The sequence below is a fragment of the Rhyacophila brunnea genome, unplaced genomic scaffold (assembly GCF_057557595.1).
Source record: "Rhyacophila brunnea isolate RB1 unplaced genomic scaffold, BYU_Rbru_1.0 scaffold_14, whole genome shotgun sequence".
Classification (NCBI taxonomy): domain Eukaryota; kingdom Metazoa; phylum Arthropoda; class Insecta; order Trichoptera; family Rhyacophilidae; genus Rhyacophila; species Rhyacophila brunnea.
Genome location: NW_028232796.1, coordinates 20,174,449 through 20,198,366, shown reverse-complemented (window position 1 = coordinate 20,198,366; position 23,918 = coordinate 20,174,449).

Here is a 23,918-nt window from a genome sequence, read left to right as displayed (position 1 = left end):
TTCAGAGTAAAAATAGTAAAATAATTATTTTGTATAATATACTCGTAACTACAACCAAGTTTGTAGTAGGTAGGTACTTATTCCGCATAATTTAATAATAATCAGGACCGGTTTTGTTTGATTAAATGGTACATTTTGACGGATATGAAATACAAAATATTTCAACTATTTTACACTAAAAAATTAACGAAAATTAAAAAAAATAATCATTTATTAAAGTAATTAAATACAATTCCAAAAAATTCTCTCTTCAAAAATAAACCAATAAAATTTACCGAGCTTTACAGATGTGTAATAGTATTATTTAGTTATTTTATCATGTAAGTATAACAAAAACATAAGTAAGTATTAATTTATTAATAACTCGAGATTTTTCAATTATTTTTCAACACATCTCATTCAAAATAATATCGTCTCATAAAAAGTAATTTTTAAATAGGGACTTTTAAATATAAATAAAATGGCGTTTAAAAGCTTCTTATTTAGCAAAATTTCCACTTTAATATATATTTACACATTTATGTTGCATTCTAATATAAGTACCTTTTTTGACCATGTCCGATCCTAATAAGATAATAATTGGGCATGTACGGAGTGGAAGTTTGTAGTAAGTTATTAAGAGAATTAGGCCATAATATGCAATATACATACAACCTTCAATTCCACAACTAAAAATATTAAACAACTTAGTGCCTTTATAAAAGGAATGATTATAATTATTGTCTATTTATATTTTACAATAAATGAAGACTATAAAAATAATATTTCTGTTTATGAAGGACGGAAGTGGTACGCGTAATTTATTTCCATAAATAATTTTCCAAGAAAATCTTAATCTAAAATAGCATTGTTAAATCGTAATTACAAAAATACTTACACAATAAAGATAATCCTTTCTAAAGTGTTGGGCGGGATACAAAATAAATGCAAAGCTTTGAAGTACAAAGTTGAGCGATAGTAATTTATTTGAAGTTACAAATTATTCATTTTTAAATAAAATTATTAACCAATCCTATTTTAGGTATTTATAAATCACTTTTAAGTAGAACAGGGCTGGACGAACACTTGGTTTCTAGACTGATCCTTATTTAGGGCCCATAAGACCCAACTAGATTACTAAACACAATTTAATATATAGATAATATTATAATGTATTGGCTTAAGTAGGTATCTTTTAAATTATGTTATATATATGCTTAATCGAAGTAATTATTATTCATGCTCAAGTTGTAAAAAGAATAACTGAAATGCCATACGAGTTACAATGTATGTGATACTCTCACAAATTGTATGTGTTTTACCATGTGATTTGAATATATATTAACAGACGCAGAGTCTAATATATTTATACATTGGTAAATATTTTCTTCCAGTATTATATTTTTATTGGAAAACATTTATATAATATTATAATATTGTTAATCTGTCTATTTTTGACGAGATTTGTTTAGAGGCTTTTAAACAAGTCTCTTTGACATATTGTGCTACCTTACCTTAATATAGAGATACTATTTTATGTGAAGGAGTATTAGTTGTGGAATTATATTAATATTTGGATATTATTCGTGTCAGTAACGTAATTAAAAATATTGGGTCCCCATGCAAAATCCAGCAAGATCCCTTTGATGTTTTAAATTTTTTTCTATGATATTTTGAGATTCTTGAAAATTATGTATTTATACACTTGAGTGAAATAATTAAGAACCTTCTCCATTTTAGTACAGTACTTTTACTAGTATTGGGCTCAAGATGTTGATGTATGGCTTCTACTGGCTCAAGGTTAATACAATAGAATATTATTCTCAAGCTTGCTTCAAATTTGATAATGCATTGTGTAAAAGCTCTTCTCTTACCGATTGAGTAATAGAAAGCTTATGACGGGTCGAAGTAAAAGCGCGCTCTTGTCGCTAGCGATGTTATCGGTCACGTGCGAGTCACGTGGTTACGGCGCCATCTCTGATCGGCCGCCCAGATATTTACGGTGGTAATGGCAATAAAAACCTCCTTAACCGAATATTTTAAGTGATAATGGAAATCTCCCAAATTGGCTGACGCCTGAGCGCGCAAACACATCGGAGATTTGTCCGTGCATTCGGGAGAGCTTTAAGCTATCCGATAAAGCTGGAGTAAAAGTTTTTTGTGTCTGATGAAATTGTCACATTCTAAATATATTTGAGCTTATGACTAATACACTTTCCAATACTTCATAAATAAATTAATTTGACTAGTCATTTGGTCTTTCTATATTATAATATAAGTAACGACACGATCTCACCCAAGCTATTCACCGCCAATATATTATGTAAACCTACTTACTCAAAAATTTAAAAAAAAATATAACGTACATTTAACATTATAATCAAAATATAAATAATTACACGATAAAAAGAACTTTTTAAATACAACGTTTTTAAATTTGCTGTTGAATCATATAAACTTGACTTGACTAGCTTAAACGATCAAAAAAATTGTATTTGATAGAAATAATACTGACATGTCATTTTGACACTCATATAGTAACTAGTAAGTAAGATATAGTAACGCACGTATATATTAATAATTTAGTTGTTAGGACCCTAGCAACCAATAATAGTGGATTGGATTACGGATTTCTTCCGAAATAACTTTTCATACAAAACAGAATTAACTGAAAATGAATTTAATTCTACTTAAAAATGGCTAAAAGTATTAAAAATGCATTGGCATTGTGTTCTGATATATTCTAAAAGTTTCAAATGTCTATCTAGTCGGGAAGTTAGTTAAAAATCGATTGCAAGATTTGTACCGGACAAATAAGAATACGACCTAATAAAAACGTTGTAAAATAACTAACATAATATGCAAGTTGATTCGATAAAATAAACTATATTATGAGAACTGACAGTTAGTAACAACGGATATTTATATACATTGTACACAGTGCTGGAATAAAAATTACAGCGAAGCGTTTTACTGTAACGTGTTTGTCCTATTGAGTGTTCAACCTACAATGTTAAAATTGTGAGTAATGGAATTGGTTGTGTAGACTAACTGCATTTGGATAAAAAAAAACATTCGATTATTGTTGAAAAAATTGATACGCAAGGCTAATGAAAAATACTTTTGAATTTATCCAAACCATTTTCAATAGGTCTTTTGGGAAAATAAAAAAATAATTCAATTTGATTTTTGTTTTTCCATCATTATTCTATTTACGTATATAATATTGAACATATATAATTTGTAAACACAGATGTATGTATTCTATTTTTTTTTGATCATGTCTGATCGTATTAGGGTCATATATTTTTATTAATAAATTTTACAGAAAAATATGTATGTTACTTACTCAACATATTAGGTAAGTATATACTCTGACTCCAAACATAAAATAAAAAATATATATATTGTATTATTGGCTATAATGAGGATACGAATCTGTAACCTATGCCACTTGGCTATCGTATATATAATATAAAATACGCCAATATTCGAAGTGTTTGTAAAAAAACCCCTACCTTATCACTAATAATACACTCGATAAGCGTATAGATCGTCAAAACCTAATAATAGATCATTAGTAATTATAAAGAATAAAAAAACTATACTCGTAGGTACTGTATTATACTATACTGTGTTATTATATGATATGATAGGAGTTTTTTTACAAACACTTCAACACTTACACTATTCATAATTTGTTTATTATATTTTTTATTTTGATCCTTGACTTAATAGGTCGGTGAAAAGTTTTTACCTACTTTATTGTATTAATTTGTTATATAAGTTAGAGTTAACTGTATGCGTTGTCAGTGTGTATTTCCCTTTTGGTAAGTGTATATAGTGCCCAAAGGTGCCGAAAGGTAAAACCTGGGTCGCAAAAATGACTCAAATGGAATAATACAAAACTTAAATCCATTAGAACTATAGAACATATCATATTATTATTACTACTGGATCGTAAAATGTTGATTTCTAGTACCTTGGTAATAGGTATCATAAAATTCGCAATCATCTTCTTCTTTTTCTTTTCTTTCGACCATATCCGATCCTAATAGGATCATATGGGCCTCTACAGAGTGGAGGTTTGTATCAACAAATTTTGTTTTTACGAGAAATGGATGTCAGCCACTTATTCAACTTATTAGGTCCGTTCTCTGACTCATACATAAATTGAAAAACAATATGTGTACTTGCTAGACCCAGGATTCGATAGGCCGCGCGGCCATCGTGGGAATTATATGAGTATATACGTGGGAGTTATAATGATATAATAATATATAATATTCAGAGAGTCTACAGATTTTTCACACCTTAATTTCAAATTAAATCAAAATCTAAATAAAAAATCTTAATTACTCATTTTCGACCGTTCTATGGAATCTAAGCCCTAGAAAATGTCAAATTATCTAGTTTATTCAAAAGTAGGCATTTAATTAATTGTATACGAGTATAAAATAAATAAATAAGATTTAGAGATAAATTATTATTATTATGTTTTACAAACAGGGTTTGTATAGATACGTATATCTCAAACACTTTTCCCGTTCTTAATTTGAATAAATCGAGCATATGGTATCATTTTCTTCTTGTAGAAGCATTTCTCGCAATCTGTCACGTAGTTTACGTCAAGCCGATACGGTAATTGTAACGTGTTTGAACGTATACCGCCATATTAAGTACGAGACACAAGATTCTACGAAGATACCAGATAAATCAGAAAAATAAGTAAAAAATCTTGCAGTGTGAATAATAATAAAATAGTAATCTTTTTTTATGTTGGAGGTTAAGGGCCGAAATCACGAATACCAAAATCTTGATTTCTGTACCAACAATACATTTTTAAATAGAAAAAACCAACGTAATTAATGCCTTCGGTTAATCAATTAAATTGTTTATAATTTAAAAATAAACACATGTTAATAATAAAAATAATTACAAGATAAAAAGAACTTTTTATATGCAACGTTTTTTAATTTTCTATGAACTTGACTTAACTAGTTTATTTATTATTAACATGTCATATTGATTTCCATAGTAATGCACGTATATATTTTATTAATAATTTAGTTGCTAGGACCCCAGACCTCTAGCAATCAATAATGGTGTCGAAATAACTTTTCATACAAAACAGAATTAACTGAGAATCTACTTAAAGATGGCTAAAAATGCCTTGGCATTGTGTTCTGATATTATATTCTAAAAGTTTCAAATGTCTAGCTAGTCAGAAAGTTAGTTAAAAATCGATTGCAAGTACAAATACTGGATAAACAACCACCGGACAAATAAGAATACGAACTGAGAAAAACGTTGTAATAAAAATAAAAGGATTTTAAAAACTATTTCTTGATTCCAAAAATATTTTTTTTAAATTTAAAATATAGATAGCTGGTAGATAAATAAATAAAAAACTTTTTTTAGCACTACAACAGGCCATGAAACCCAATGACAGTAATGTAGTAAAACAGCTGCAGTGTCCTTATTAATAGAATAAAAACAAACACAAACACACAAGCTTTGAAAAAATCATATAAATATTATATTGTTATCTCAATGAGAATAGAATTCCGAGCCTGCAATGGACTAGAAGGGGTTTATAACATTTTTTTTATCTTTAATATACATAATCTGAAAACACGTCAGATATATTGTGCTAACTAGAAAAAAACGATTCCCAAAAATTATATACGACGCACGTGTTTCAATTGGTAGAGCATAATTATTGCAGCAAATCCAGTGAATATGGGTTCGAGTCCTGTCGGACGTCGTATTTTACCACGATTTATTAACTCGTATTCTTGTTTGTCCGGTACAGATTTTTTCTTGTGCAGTAAATTTTTTTTAACTAACTTCCCAACTAGCTGGACATTTGAAACTTTTAGAATATATCAGAACACGACGACAATGCATTCATTTAATACTTTTGGCTAATTGTTTTGTATGTTTCGGAAAAAAATCGTTAAAAGTAATATTTACTACTCACTATTATTGGTTGCTAAGTGGGTCCTGGCAACTAAATTATTAATATATACGTGCGTTACTATGGAAATCAATATGAAATGTCAAATTGACATTTCTGTATTCAGTATTATTTAAGTACAAAAAAAGTTTTTAATAATACATAGTATTGTAAAGTTTGTATGATTCAACAGAAAATTTAAAAACGTGGTAGGTATATAAAAAGTTCTTTTTATCTTGTAATTACTTTAAAAAGATTTTTCCAAGTATCAGTTGTTGTAAAATTATGTAATATTCAAAAAACGATTTGCTCTACATAATTTAGAATCATTCGAAAGACCGCACTTAATGACTTACAATACTGCTCTACTAAGTATAAAGACAGTGTTTTTGGTTTCAATGAAATGAGAACCCAAGTTTTACTTAACTACATTTTTTTGTATTGTGCAAAATTACTTAATTGTTTTGAAATAATCTTTAAAAATATACTGTCATTTGTCACATACCTGTCTTTTTACTTAGAAGGGCAGTACATTAGATAAGTCATTAAATGTGATCTTTAGAATAATTTAGCAGTGCAGAAAACTGTAGATCTGATTAAATAAGTAGAATTTTATATGAAATAGGTACAATTTAGATTTTATACTATAGTTGAACAACATAAACTAAAAATTGCACAGATTGAGTTTTCTTCTAGTGCGCACGTCTTATTTACATAATATGGTAAATTTAATTATTGTCAGCATTATTATTTCCGACTGCTCTTATTATGAAGCCTATTGCAATGTTTTCTTTCGCTCTTCATATTGTATACTGTCAAGACTATATTAAGCGGTTACATGTAAGTTGTACGTATGCAGTTCAACGTAGGACACTTATCCGTGCACCGTAATACGTGAAACATGAGTTCGTATAACATTTTATCAAATGACGAGTTCTTCGTTGAACATTTCATCGTGGATTACATTTGTACTTATCTTACAAAATGCGGCGATAGTTTGCAAATAGTACTGATCCAATTAGATTAACCCTAACCTAACCTTACCTAGTAAAGACATCTCATAAAACTCGCTACATATTGTAGCATACATAAGAATATACTCCACGGCGAAATGTTCAACGAAGATCTCGTCATTTGATTAAATGTTACACGAACTCAATGTTTCACGTACTGCGGCGCACGAATAAGTGTCCTGCGGTGAATTGTTTACGTACAAATTTCCGGATGCGATATTAAGCTTTACGTTTATCTGTTATGTATATATTAATGACAATTTTTGTTTTATAATTTATATTTTTATTTAATACTTTATAATAAAATGGCAACTCCAATGTTAAATGGCTCTTATTTATCTACTTCCAAGTCAGTTAAATTGTAAACAGTCGCGTCTGTCCGCAGTGAAGGTACAAACAAGTTCACCTCTCTCATACATACCTTTATAATATATCTTGTCTAACCCTTCCTGACTCGTCTAATTGCTACACGAAGCTTTGAATGTTGCAAAAAAAGAAACGCGCTTGCAAGTGACGGTGGAGAGAGAGTGTTTACAAAAACTGGGCACATTAAGTTTTTACGCGGGAAACAAAAAGTATCGGCACAGTAGCGGGGACAATATTATATTCTTTCAAAAGAAATCCAAATATATTTATCGACATATTTGTATAATAAAAGCTAGATTTTAAATATTAAAGAGGGCTAAAAAAGTTTGCATTGCGTCAGTTATAATCTGTACAAACTTACAATTATATCACAGTACAGAAACGTGAATCAGAAACTCACGAACTTCTGATAAAAGAGCCTCTTACTTACAAATTTATTTTTTATGATTTTTTTTATTGGCTCTACAATTCGATGTAAATTTTAACCATGTTACGAAGATATTTCGTATAAGATTTTTGTTTTTCGAGCAATGATTGACTTATAAGGTCCATGCTCTGGATCCAAGCACACGTTGGAAAACAACATGTAATTTTGCCAGACCCAGAATTCAAACTCAAGATCCATGATTTTATTAGCCGAAATTTTACCACTAAACCATCGTGGGCGCCGATAATTCAAGATTTTTTTTTTAAACGGGGAGTTTTTGTCCTAGAAATATTGTCATATTACAAGTTAGTCACAATAAACTTAAGAAAGCTGGAAACATATTATACCTAATCCGCAGAAGTTATTTGAAAAAATTAGCCCTTATAGTCCAGTACGTACTGGGAGATCTGGGTTCGATCTCCAGTGAGATTATAATAATATTATAATAATATGTTGTTTCTCGAAAGTCTGAGTATGTAGGTAGGTGGTCGTTTTATTTCTGCTATTACACTACTTTAAGACTGTCATTGGGTCTCATCACCTGTTGTAGTATTAACATAAATACAAAAAAATACACCACTAGCAAGATTAAGGAACGTACACTACATTGAGTAGTTATTTAAAATATTTAAGAAAGTTTTGGTAGAATCTTGATGTTTGTTGATCAAGGTTTATCCATGGCTGTCTTCTAGAAGCAGATCTATTATGTTGTATCATTTAGTCAAGAATAAAATAGATATAAAATAAAAAAATACTTCAAAACGTATATTTAAAAATAGTGATAGAGTTATAAATATTACAGAAAAATATTTTTAGCATCAGAATGCTCTAAGTATTTTTAATTTATCTTGCATGCACGTCATTTGCTAGACGCAAATCCCGCGCGAAAAACGTCAGGCATCAAGCGCAGATTTCGTTTAAAATAAGTCCTTTTTTGACGAAGGTGGCTGGACACCGTTTTATACCTTGGTTCATTTTTGAAAAGCTTACAGCGAGCTTTAAGTTGCCTTAAAATAAAACAGTATTTATATTTGTACAGTACAGTATATTTTAAGAAGTGTGATTATCTGTTAAGCTACCTATATTAAGAAATTGAAAAAATATAAAAATAAAATTTAAACATAATATTTATATTTAAAAATAGCTTATTTATTTTTTGAAAAATTTAATATCGTGCATAAATAATATGCTTTATTTATAAAATAATGTTCTTATATTATTAAAATAATTTATTTTTTGCGTTGTCTGATCTAAAATATATCATGTTCTAAAATAGTGTATAAAATAAATGTTATAATATACAGCATAAGTAAATGAGTCATAAATATATCTAATCACAGTTACTTTAAGAATGAAAACATTAATAATGAGCGGTTGTAAAAGACAACAGTCGAAGTGAATGCATACAATTTCTAATAAACTAATACACACGATTTAAGATCGCAGCATTCGTTACTATACACAGTTTGGACATACGAGGGTGGGTCAATAATTCCTTAGAAAAAAGCATTAAAACAGTTTTTATTTCTGTATTTTTTTTTTATTTCTCAACATAATCTCCTTGGAGCTCAATACACTTGGTTAGACGTTTCTCAATATTTTTTAAACCGTCAGAAAAATAAGTTTTCGGAAGGTCCTCAAAATAAGCATTTGTCCGATCGATGACTTCTTCATTTGAAAAAAAAACGTTGTCCACTTAGCCATTTTTTTAAGTTTGGGAAAAGGAAAAAGTCACTGGGGGCTAAATCTGGCGAATACGGTGGGTGGTCGACCAATTCGAACTTCAATTCTTCAATTTTAGCCATTGATCGTAAACATGTGTGAACACGGGCATTGTCCTGATGAAAGAGGATTTTTTTCCTGTTTAAATGAGGCCGTTTTTCTTCAATTTTGTTTTTTAGCTGGTCCAATAAAGATGCATAATAATCCCCTGTTATTTTTTTTCCTTTTTCCAAATAGTCAACGAAAATAATTTCACGTGCATCCCAAAATACAGTAGCCATAACCTTACCAGCTGATTTTACGGTTTTCGCCTTCTTTGGACATGGTTTGCCTTCGCAATCCACTGCTTTGACTGTTCTTTCGTCTCGGGAGTATAGTGGTGTATCCATGTTTCATCTACAGTCACAAAGCGACGAAAAAATTCATCCGGATTGTGTTGCATGAGCGACAACAGGGCTTTAGAGGCCACCACCCTATTGCGTTTATTGTCGACTGTGAGCAAACGCGGCACCCATCTTGCAGAAATATTTTTCATGCCCAATTTGTCATGTAAAATAGAAATGACGCTACCTTTTGAGATCCCTGTAACCTCAATTATCTCACTCAACTTTAATCTTCGGTCACTTAACACCATATCGTGGATTTTATTGATCATTTCTGGTGTAGTCACCTCTACAGGACGTCCTGAGCGTGGTTCATCCTTTGTTGATGTACGACCACGTTTAAATTCATTTAACCAGTTATAAATAGTTGCAAGTGAAGGAGCAGATATGCCGTGAACTAAATCCAACTCATTTTTTATTTCCTTTGCTGTTAACCCTTTTATATTAAAATGTTTAATAACAGCTCTAACCTCAATTTTCTCCATTTTCCATTTTTCCATTTTCCACAAGCAATTTTTTTTTTAAATGTACGAGAAACACACAACAACCCGACCAATCTGATTGAAACTTCGCAGCATACTGAATCGGTAGTGCCGCTGCATGAAAACAAACCGCTTACAGTACTAGTCGCGCCACCTGTCGGCTTTTCTAAGGACTTATTGACCCACCCTCGTAACATCTCTGAAACATGCATAAGGAAAAATATTTCAAACAAGCGACACTTTAATCTATATTTATAAGATTCATTAAAAATCCAAAAAAACTATGTCATTTAAAATTAGCAGCGAGGGAAAGCACGTACATTAAAGTTGCAATTTGAAGAAATACTTCTCGCAGTCATGATTAATGAATATTACAAAAGATGGTCGAAAATATTACAGAATTTGTATTTCATTCATCTGTTCGGTGGCTAGATGTCTGTTATCCACTTGGCTGGCATCTGGCGTCAAATTATTCTGCGTATGAGCTATATGCGTTGTATAAAGATCCTCCCGTGAAAGTAGGGCGACTTCGTTGGGCAGGCCATGTCTCAAGGATAGAAGACACCCAACCACCAAAGAGGCTTCTCTTCAACAGACCAGAAGGGAAAAGGAGGGTCGGGAGATCTAGACTGCGGTGGCTGGACTGTATAGAAAGAGACAGCATCCCTGAGACTGATGCGGTGGACGGAGCTTGCGGCAGAGGGGAGTGAAGACGTTTCTTGGAGGCGGCCAAGACTCACATTGGGTTGTAGTGCCGATGATGATGATGAATTCTATGAATAAATATCTGGGATTACAAATCACATTACATAACGACACCAGTTAAGAAAATGGTTGAAGGATTGCTTTGGAAACATCACATAATTTACGGAATTTAAGAGTGATTATAGATAATTACGGGGGTTACATAATTATTGCTAAAGCACATTATCTGAAATCTAATAGACCTAAGTTAAAGTTTTGTTCAGAATATAAGTATATTTCTGATGGGTTTTAAGTTATAAATGGTTATTCAAGTTCGACTACGAATTTGTTTTTTCTTTTTAAATAAGAATCGTTAACTCTTTGCAAATATAATTATTTAAATCTATAATTTGGTCTTTGCAATTACACATAGAACACAATCAATGACGTCTCGTCAGGGTAGGCAGGTCATGCATTTCATAGAGGCGGCATAATATAAAGGGCGATGAATGAAGAAACGAATACAAATATTACAATTTTTGAAAGCAGTGGTTATTTTCATGAAGCAGGCAACCCTGTCGCTTTATTACAAAGTGTCAAAATCTTAGTTTAAAAAAATGGTTGAAACATAAAACATGCTGATAACGACTATTGTTGTATTATATTTCCTATTGTAATAGCAGTTTGTTTCATAAGCAACATTTTGACAAGGCTACTCCTAAACCTATCAGATCCATAGACGTCTAGATACGTTAAACCACCACTTTTGTGAGTAGGTTTCATAAACTTACTCTCTTTCTCAGTAGATGGTGTGTATGTAAATTCAAAATTTTTTCATGTATTCGTTTGTTTAAGACAGCCTAAAATAAATAATAAAATAGATAAAAATCTAATTTAACATAACCTAATGAAATTGCCGACCATTTGAAACTAATCATGAAAGATAACAGCATCGTAAGTCTGCTTGAGGGCGGCACTTTGCCTAGTGACGTCACTGAGTACAGTATCAATCAAATATGACCTCCTCAGGCCATATTGCAGCTCACGATCCGCTTAAACTAATTTTCAAAGACTCTTTCACACATTTCGGACTCTATCTCGGCCATGAGTTACGGATGTGTTCTAAAGCGCGTCAGTATGTTCAACAACAAAAGCTATGTTATTAATTTTTTTGTATTGTTTATTGAATAAAATTTATTTAATTTAAAGAATATCTTTTAAAAACTACTAACATCCTATTATGATTGTAACTTATTTGAGTTACCAAAATGAAATTTTCAATGTCAGCGCCAAAGACAATACTAATTACAAACATATTAGTAATGGATACCTTGACACGTATAAATTGTAATCTCATAAAATTAACAAATAACTTGTTGCATAAACTTACTCCAAGTGCTGCGAGCTGCAAACCCCCTCCATGTTCCTTTGCAGTGCTTTCTTCTTTACCCACTTAGACAGGAGTACCTTCTTCAGGGTATATACCTGCACCAAGTTGCGGCGGGCTATGCATAATGAACTCTAGCTCAACTCCTTGACTGGACTTAATTATTTATAATCAGCATATCAAGGGGCATCAATAATGAACAGGTAGCCAAACTATGCGGAGGTTTGTAACAATTGGGGACCGAGCAAAAAAATTTATATTACCTCAATTTTAAATTACTTTTCTGAATTACATTTAATTATTACAAATTTATTTAGTTTTGTTATAATATACCAATCGTATATAATAATAATATACCTCCTGTATTTGAATTAAATATTTACACTTTAATAATAAATCTTCCCTCTACCAACAATACCAAAAATATAATACATTTTATTTGGTATTGTGACAAAGTTAAAGTTCAAACATCGATGTTTTTTTTAATAAAACTACTGTACACGAATGGTCAATGAAAAAACAAACTACTAGTGGAGAACAAAAAAAAATGTTAATACGGTAATATGAATTTTATACTGAATTTCAAAATTTAGCGAATAGCAGATATGTCAAAAGTATTTTATGAACTTTGAATTATGATTTTAGAAACATCTGCAGATCTATTCCAACTAGTTAACACGATAGCACGTTTCCGTTATTTTTCGTGATTTTAAACAACACTGATAACACTCGGGTTAATTCTGTATACAAAACGGTTAAGTGTATAAATCACAGGTTATTAAGAGCCACTATAAGTACCTACATGCACCATACCACTGATATATATTTTTTTAATAATTATAATACTTGAACGTTTGTTTAACCTAAAAAAAGAACTGGAATTGTGTATAGGTAGGTACGCTATATTATTTAGGTTAGTTTGATTTTTGTATTATAATATAGCGTTTATAATATAATATATTCCATTGTACAAATGTATATTATTGCCTTTGCAATTTTTTGATAATATTTTCCGTAATCAATGATATTTCACAGATAGAGGTTGTCTAATACGCTAATTCAATTGCACATTTTTTGAGCTGCGCGATGACGCCGGTCTTGCAATGTTTGTATTTATTTTCATTTTATTTGGATTTTTAAGCAAATAGCGCGTTTATCTGCGGCTGCGTTAAAACGTCACTCCTAACAGTTAATATTTCGGGATAATTATCTCTCGGAATACAATATAGCATATTACTTACACTTAAAAAAATATCGGTGTGTGTACTTACGTACGCGCGTTAGTAGTTATACTTCTTTGGCGTAACAAAACAAAAACAAAACTTGTGATAAACAAGATTCTTCGACTAGCTCTTAATTATCTTGTTAAATTACACACTCAAGAAAAATGACCGCTTATTGGAACGCCGTTGGTTTATTTTTATACATTTTAACTTATATTACTAAATTATATAATGGTTTCTCGTTGTTTTTATTTTTAAAGTACCAAATGTCAATCTGACGTTTAATCGTTTGTTTAAGTAAGGAATTGCAAATGGCCGATAATAATAAATTCGTTTCCTAGGCAACGGAACAATTCTTCGTACATAATATAATATTAAATTCACTGCCTAGGCAACGGAATAAACTATAATATTATACTGTACAATTGTCACGATTGCATTATCATACTGTGGCGTAAAGTCAGTGCGTTCGGCTGATAACCGAACAATCGTGGTTCGAATCCAATAGAGTGCGATTTTTTTCGTGTGAAAAAATAAATTATGTCTAACGCGCCTTAAGAAGTAGGTATAACTTCAAAAATTATTTTAGAGTTAAGTGATATGCTAAGATAGCTATACATGTTTTAAAACAAAAAAATGTCTTACTAATAATACGTGCCTCATGATGTAGATCATTTTTTAACAAATAATTAAATTTTGACCAACATGGACTAAAGTCACTGTTTAAGACGAGGTTTAATTAATAATTAAGTGAATTATTTTATTAAAATTAATTAATTATAGTGGTATACCTAATTAAATCATAAACCATTCGTTATAGATCCCTGATACCTGTCTTCCCACAAGTGCACCCCCCATTACCCGGTGGAGCAGGAAGGTAAAACAGGCAGCCGTAAGATCGCGCAGAAAGCGTAGACCTGAGATATTCACTTGCCACACACCAACCACTGTTTCTCTATGCAAGGTGTACACGCTATGCTTCTACGCCGTAGACGAATTTGTAGATCTTAGTCTTGGAAGATCGCAGAAGCTATGCGACGCCCTAATGAAATATTAGGCAGACGTCCGATAGTTGATTGATTTTAATATGGCAAAAAAAGTATTTCAAAATTACCTCGTATCATAAAATTATACTTAGTCATAATATCGAGTGTACAAGTGACAATATATGATTTTATAGTAGAATATTTTCTAATAAGAACTTTATTAGTTTCTTCATTTATTGAGTTGAGTCTCTACCAGCCAGCACCAGAATGCTTAAGATTTGACATATCAGATTGACCATATTTTCCAGGTTACATGTAAATTGTACGTAAAACATTTCACCGTGGCACAGTTCGCCATGAGCTTTCTTAACGGAAGGAGGTGACCATATACTATACTCCAATTTTATTAGATTCAATATGAACATTAATTCAATTTTCATAGATGATTTTGGCAAAATTCATGAATCAAGAATGAAGACCTAACCCAACCTAACAAATAATCCAGTATATCGGCTATTTTCAATTTTTTTTTACTGCTGGCTTCCTAAAAAAATATAAAATGTAAACCGACAAGAACTGTGTTTTATTTAGACATGAATATTAGGTCAGTAATATACAATCCAAAGAGATTGGACGGTCTTTAATATACGGCCATATATTTTCGATACAACATTTCACGGTGAAGTGTGATACGGCGAACTGCATACGTACAAGTTTTCGGACATGTTTTTTCCATGTGTGCAATAAAATATTTTCTTCTATCTCTACCCCATCTAACCAAACCCTTACGTTCAATCATTAAAATAAAATTGTCATATGATTTTTTTTTTTACAGAAACTATTAATAATGTAAAGCACTTATAGTTGTTAAACTAAAGATAATTTTGCACTTATAGTAAATTTATGATTACTGAAAAAAGTGTGAAATGATGATATATTATTATAATATATAAACAACGCTTTGTAAGGAAAAATCTGTCCTATTCGAAATAATTTCGTTTTAAACATTCTATTATTAGAGAGAGTTAAATTTTTGAATTTGAAACTAGTCACTCATTTTTTCGAAATTGTATATTTTGAATGAATATTACGTATTATTGTAGGCGTTGACTTGTGATTGTGTGTGTTTCGATGTCTAGACAATATTTGGTTGGCAATCAAATATGATTTGCTGCATCGAATTGTATTTTGAATTTATTCCAAATTAAAATGCAAATCCTGTAAAAATGTCTTTGTCTGAAAAGAAGCTGATATCATTGTGATTGTCTAAAAAAATATTCTCCTTCAAATAACATAATACCTAGCCAATAAAAATAGATAATTTAACTTTGCGTGTACAATTATTTATTTTCTTTGTATTCATAAAAATTATATAATTACCTGGATTAAAATAATATATCTCGTGTGTTTAAGGCTATACTTCACCTGAGGCACGGTCTAAAACGATCGTGACTACGCAACGCACAGATTGTGCAAACTACGCGTGACGAACAAAACATAATTTGTCATAAAAATTCAACATGCGTCCATTTAATGTTATGTTTATTGTTATTAAGTAATAATAATATCGTCTCTGTTCTGGCAGAACACACTAACTGGAGAATACTAGTTTTGAGTAATTTGACTTTGAAGTTGTTAAAAAGTTTTAAATAATGGTCTATCATGTGAGTTTATTAAGTAATCGTAAAAAGGATGACTTTAAAATAAAGACTGTTTATTTATTAAAAAGGTTTCCAGACGGTAAAGTTTGAAATAAGGAACATTTTGGTACAAACTCAATATGTCATTTGTGTCTTCTGCCAGAACAGTGACGATATATTCATTGACATGTTTGGTTTTTCGAGTAAATACGTAACATTTTTAGTCATCTTTACACGATTTAAGAATTAATTCCTCCGACGCCATCACAAAACAAATTGACGTGCGACCAGATCCACTATCGCTTTCCGACTGGCAACGCATGTAAAATTACGTCCCACCTATTGCTGAAAATTATTTGCCGTTTCACTGAAGTATGCTCTTAATGTTGCATTTATTTTTCAAACAGTATGATTAATTATTAGTGCTAATAATGAATAAACTATATGTCTTCAATTTGATTACTAGTCAAAATAGTTACGTTATACATAATTATATAATTTGAGTCCTCGCTGGAGTCGTCCCTCTCTGTATAATTATGATACCAAATCATAAAGTAGCCTCCGCTCAGAAGAAAAGGTGACCAGCAAGCTGTCATGTTAGAATAAAAGCGACAAAAAACAAGAAAAACTTTCCAAATTCATAGAAACAATATAATAAATAGAAATAGGGGATCTTTGATAACCCAGTGTGCATGTGCAGTGATTTTTATAGTATTGAACGCTTTCTTTTTTGTAAGGCATGTCCAGTGAAATACAACTTCCATGAGATTGAAGAATTGGTTGCCTTTTCTAACTTCTGTAGCTGACGATTCCTACACGAAGAAGAAAAATAAATAGTTTTATAAACACACATATTGTAAAATATTGTAGAGAAAATGAAACCGAATAGCCTAAATAAGACTATAATATTGCAATCATATCAATTAATCTATTGTTGTTATCCATGCTAGAGTTTTAGAAAAACTACACACCTCACGTGTTATTTAAGATTTTTTTTAACATTGAAAACTACTGTATTTTATATTTTTATATGATGATATTTACAACAAAACTTGGATTTCTACACAGGATCTTTTCAAATTTTACTTGACGATTTGCATTAGGATAATACTTTTAATTAAGACTACTTTTTAAGCTTATTTAAAAATCTAAGACGCATAATTTTGAATAATGTATAATGGTATCTCACTTAGTCTTGATAAAAAATCTTATTCAGAATATTATTAGTAAGTGCTTTATTACATAATATTTGTTTTATAGTAAATTATTCTAGCTTATAATTACCCATATCAAATTAATAAAGCCTATGAAATTTTACTGCAACAAGTTAAGGGTGGATTATTTTAAATGCGTAATTTGTTTAGACAGAACTAGGAGATCAACTCACAGAGGCGTCGACTCGTCGTCAAGTTGCAGCGTCTAGTAAACTTTTAAAGTGAATTAGGTTAGTACTTAGCGACAAATTTTATCGCGCGAGCTTTCGCAGTGCAAGTAAAACAATTTGTCGTTAACTTGACCAATTAACATTTTAAACTCCAATATAGTTTTTCTTCTTTACTACATAAAACTAAATAGTAATGATTTAAATTATAGTTATTATTATAATAACATAGTAGGAATAATTATAATCTATTATTATATGTTAGATTGTAAGTATTATTAAATAGTTACTATTATTATATGAATATTTAATATTATAAGTTATTGATACTTAATATTATAATTACCTTACACTATTTTTTTAAAATTTATAATTCGTACTTACGCTAAGAGGGCAGGGTGATAAGCGACAATATACAAATATATGTACATATGTACAAAAGAACCGTTTATAAAAATAATTTATTGTATTTGTTTCATCAGTTTTACTTTTTCAAAATTAAGTTTTAACCATATTACAAAATCACTGTTTCTGATGCACATTTGGGATGCTGAAGATGGAATTATAAACTGTCTATAAGGTGCTTAAATATTTTTGAAATATAAGACGGTCTCTATTGGCCAATTAGAGACGGCAACAATCAATTTAAAGATTCGTTACATTATTAAGTTCTACGGATTGTAGGAGGATTCGAGCATATTTTAATCGATAAATATTAGGAGACTAAAAAGTTTATTTGCACCGTATTAAGAACAATCAACTGACAAAGAAAGGTATGTAAAGAAATCCAAAAAAGGCGTAGCAGAAGAAGGTAGACAAAAAAGTTAATTCAAAATAAATGTCCGAAACCATCAAATTAGGTCAAATAAATAATCGCTGGAAAAATTTAGTCATAAGAGATGAAACAGTAGATAGAACTACGCCCGGTCGCACATAAAAAAATATCTCGACTGCAACATGGTCATACATCAAAACTGCCACTAATGTTGTAACTCTTTTCTGTGCACACAGCTGGGACAGTGAAGCAATAGTGACGTCACGCGACTATCAAAATACACGGTTGATTAGGAAGAGCGAAATTTGCATATGCGTCACTTCAATATCTGTTGCATAATGTTGCAGAAGATATTTTTTATATCGAAAATGTTTCAGTGTACATTGAGTTACATTTATTTTGTATTTTTTGAATGTCAAAAAAATACATCAACAAATTTGTTATATTATTGCAGTCGAGACGAGTTTGCACGTTGTAACATTACCCGGCTATGAGATAGCTAAGTTTGTCGGAAGAATGTCAATTGAAATGCTACATAATATAATATGTCCGAGAGGAATGGAATCAGCTCAGATAGGCATTTATGTAGCAGTGGATTGACTTACCCTACGATGGCCGAGCGGCTTAACCGTAGGCTTATAATGTCGTGGTTCCCATGTTTGAATTCTAAGTCTGGTAAATGCACATATTTTTTTGTATGTATCTAATAGGTTGAGCAAGTGGCTAACATACATTTATCGTAAAAACAAAATCTGTTAAAACAACCTCCATTCTGTTGAGGCCCATATAATTCTCCAAAGATTAATCATGGTAAAGTGGTAGTTGGTTTAAGCTAATGATGGTGGTAATTATTTATAGTTTAAGAACGTTCATGTATTATAAAAAAAAACGTTTTAAATATAAACTCGTCAATTATAATAGTACTATATACTAGCATTTTCAATTTGTTTCCAATATCGAGTTAACTAAAACGTGTGCTACTTGCCAGTGAGTAGATAGAGCAGATAGCTTGGTTTTCATCTTGTAATTAAGTTTTGAATATTATCGACCATCTGTAAGACATTATTAACTAATAAAACGTAATAAACCCACTTACACTTATAGATAAATATGTACAAATATTTTTTAAACGTCTCATAGATAATAATTATCCCATATCTAATTAAATTTTATTACTTTTCGTCTAATGCCATATGCCTCAGATAAATTTTAATACTAGTGTATATAAATCAATACAAATAATATTCAAGATCGTTAATTTAGACGATGTTAAGAAATAATTATTTAGCTTTTTTTATATTCTTAGAAGCCCTATACATCGAATGTTGAAACCAGTTATTAAAACTAAATGACATTTTACTTATAAAATGGATATTTTTACCATTTTTTTTTAAATTAACAACTTTTATAAATTGAAATTCTTACAGTGATACAATTATAATTAATAATATATTATAATTAAAATATTAATTGTTAATTTTATAACATTATTTAATTAAATACTTTATTGGTGTTAAATAAAATAAATGTATGTAATGCGGATAAAGTATTATAAGCATTTTTTATTTATTGTTTGAAAAAACCAATATGAGACCACTATAAATAACTTAAGGGGGGACATGCTCAGCGTACGTCAAAATGGAGCTTTTATGCTATTTTGAAAGGAAATCCTGGACATTCTTTAAATGTTGTACATAATCTATTTACATAATTTTGAAGCGCTTTATATTTATTTTAAACATTTGATGACTGCATAAAGTATTTTTATTACATAAAATAGTATTCTTTTAAACCTCTCGCTCTAATGTTTTAGAATATAGTCATATTTCAGTACGTCCATGTGAAGTGGCGTTAAGATTCTTTATATTTAATAATTTTTGAAAGCATTTATAAACCATTAGTAAAATTTATGTCGACATTATTATAGTGAAATATTTACAATAAAAAATGATATTGATAATCTCTGCGATCCCAAATATGACAAGAATTAGGCATTTTATTATTCAAAAAATGGGCAAGATTTACTCATTTAAAGATACTGATTATAAGCTATATCTTTGACCATTCAAATGTGATAAACATTCAACGAATAATGTTTGACTTATAATAATTATTGACCTAAGAATAAGGTAGTATTTTTTTTTTTGAAATACACCATTTCTATTGGCATTTCCCAGTGGTTAAGCTATAACATACGGCCGTAGCCATAAATTGACAAATGATAAATGAAGTAGGGAGTAAGATCATGGTAACGCGCGTGTTTGAACATGTGCCGTTTATAAAAAAACGGTTAGGTACATGTTCAAACACGCGCGTTAACATGATCTTACTTAGTAACCTCATTAAATTTCACGATTAATATCAAAATTTGTTTGACCAAAAAATATTTTAATCAAAATTTAATGAGGTCGCCAGCACCATGTTGTCAATGTGGATACGGCTTTAGATTGGTACATACATGTAATATAACTTAAAGGTATATACATAGGTGATCTGATGTTGTATTGCTAGAGATCTAATATTATTATGTATTACCAAACGAGTATTTCAGTAATTCAATCCTATCTGAATTGAAAGGACGTAATGCAAAAACACTCTAAACAAATAATCCGCATTACGCCTTTATGCACATTAGAGAGACGTGAGACAAAACTCTGTGCGGCCGATAAAAAAAAATCGCTCACTCCCGACACTAAGCGAACAATAATCATCAAAAATTTTACAGAGGTGAATTAAGAATATAAATATTCAAATTTAAGTAGAATTATTATTTTTTACACTGTTTAATTTATCGGTGGAAAAACATGGTACGAAGCACTTAACCGTGATATTTTATTTTTATTTCAACAAACTTTTTTTTACTAATTGAAGATGTCGTAACGTTGAAACAGATCTTAAATGCTAGAATAATTATTAGAAAAATCTTTAAATAGTAAAAATAATAAAAAAAATATTGATTTAATGGTGTACATTAAAATGTAACAAATCAATATTTTGTTTTCTTCAAAGCATGCTCACATTTCACTCTCTTGAAGCTCGTAGGTTACTTTTACCCGTAACGAAATTTTATCTGCTCTCACGTGGTATAGTTTCTAATCCAGTTATTCTGGAAAATTTTAATTTATATGCACCTGTCAATTATTATATGCGTGGTCGTATTACCTCTTTTGGATGAAAACTGTTTCCTCGTATCAGGCCTATGCGGTTGGTCAATGCGCTTCATATAGATGTATCCATTATCAGTGATGCGCTTTGTGTTTTTCTTTTAAAATTCTATTTTATTGTTGAATTTGGTTTTTTTTAAGATTTATTTTTCTTGAGAAAATTTACTTTCATTGATTATTTTTTGACGGTAGTGCATAGGTATATTGTTATGCCGGGTACTAATTAGCGAGTAGTAACTGTAACCATTCCTGATACTGTAACCAATTTTAAATTCGAACTAATTATTTGGCATCTATACTAGTTATCGTATCTGCAACGGTCACAGTTACGGATCACTAGTACCCGGCTCAAGTGATAGTTATAGTGCCTGTAGTTGTCATGTCAACATAATATCAACATCCACATTAAAAACGTATAAATATATTTTTTTTATTAATGAATATTTATAATATCTAATTTTTTTAATGTGCCAAATAATAAAAACATATATTTATTTTAAATACCAACAAAAGTTATCATTTCAAAATAAATTAATGTGTTTCATTCGCTCAACCTACTAATCGAAGGATCGACGAACTGATCTAGGGACCGAAAATAATAAGATAAACTAGAAGAGGCCTTCATCTACTAGGGTTATGATGAATATACTAGTGTTACTCTGGCTTAAGAAAATGATAGTATAATATATTAACACCTTAGTACATATCTGTACGATTATAATGCCGAAATCCGAAAGCAATTTTAATCTAATATCTTGTACCGGCGTTTCATACAAAAGAGGTGCGCGCGCGGACACGTGTTGGTCACGTGGTTTCAACCCTCCCCCCAAACAATTTCTTTTGCTGAGGTGAGGGGGCTGCATAGCGTTGTATTACGATTATCGAAATTAAGCAACACATATGGACTCATGTGCACCCGTCAATGTTACCCCGACAAATCTTGTACAGTTATGATATGTCGTCATTACTTGACAGTGTTATTTTAGTATACAAATAACACAAAATATATCTGTAAAAAAAACTACAGTGTAAAAACTCAACAATAAATTTATTATTTTATGCAACTGAAGAGTATAAAATAATAATGTTAAATAAAATAATATTTTAAACCTACTTATTTTGGAACATTAAAATTATCACAGCTAACTTAATCATAATACAGTAACTTAATCATAATAAAGTTATTCAACGAATAACTTTATCTATATCAAGAGTTTTCTTATAATTTTAATTAGCTTTATACTAGACTAAATAAACACAAGATTTTGGTAAATTTGTATTGGTAAATTTTTAAGGTTAAAAGTGTTGAGGATATAATAAAAATAACTGATAACTACAAAAGACGCGTGCTTTAATATTTTTCTGTCATGTAAGAAGAAATCCTGAAAATAAGAGTGATCTCTGGTGATGGCGAAAGGAAAAGATAACCTTCCAGATGATGTGACTGAGTTAACAGCTTAAACAAGATTTGCGCAGCATCGCTCTAGATCAGGGGGGGGGGGCAAACTTTTTGGATGGCGGGCCAAATTAAAGAATTCAAAATGAGCGGCGGGCCGCAAGTAAAATACCATTTTTAGATATACACTATTTATTATCACGAAAAATAAACATTACAAAAAAAATAATGAGAAGAATGAAACTGTTGTACCATTTTTGAACATTTTTTTAAATTCAGGTGTTAATTTTGTAGTTGATATTCTCAAAACTGCTTGTAAATGAGCATCGAAGATATTTCATCGTAAAGAATTTTTATTGAGGTTCATGATCGAAAATGTTTGTTCACATATATAGGTTGATCCAAAAATAACGAACATTTTTCTTGCATAATCTTTTAGTTGGTCGAATTTGTCTGAATTAAGGGCATTGTAAAATTTGGGGATTTCTTCGCGACGATGCAATTCTCTTAAATCAGTGTCATACTGCAGATCAATAACCTCAAGTTGCAGCTCTGTCGGTACACTATCAATAGTATCAATATCTATTGAAATCGATGTTCAACGTAGAAAATAGTGATTACATAGTGTGAGACGAGATGCAAGGAAGACGTACTGTGATAATACATTTACGAAACAACAAATTCTTCAAATTTTAATCTATTGTCAATAATAAAAAAAATATATGTAAAAAAGTTATTCGTAATCAGAAGTACAATTAATGATGGTGGGCCGCAAAAAAATACTCGGCGGGCTATATGCGGCCCGCGGGCCGCAGTTTGCCCCCCTCTGCTCTAGATGGAAAGAGATTGTTAGAAATACCTATGAATAATTTCAGTTCCATCCTTAGTAAAGAGGCAGTGGATAATTTATTGTAGAGATTAATAGAGATTTTACTGAATTTACTCTGTTTT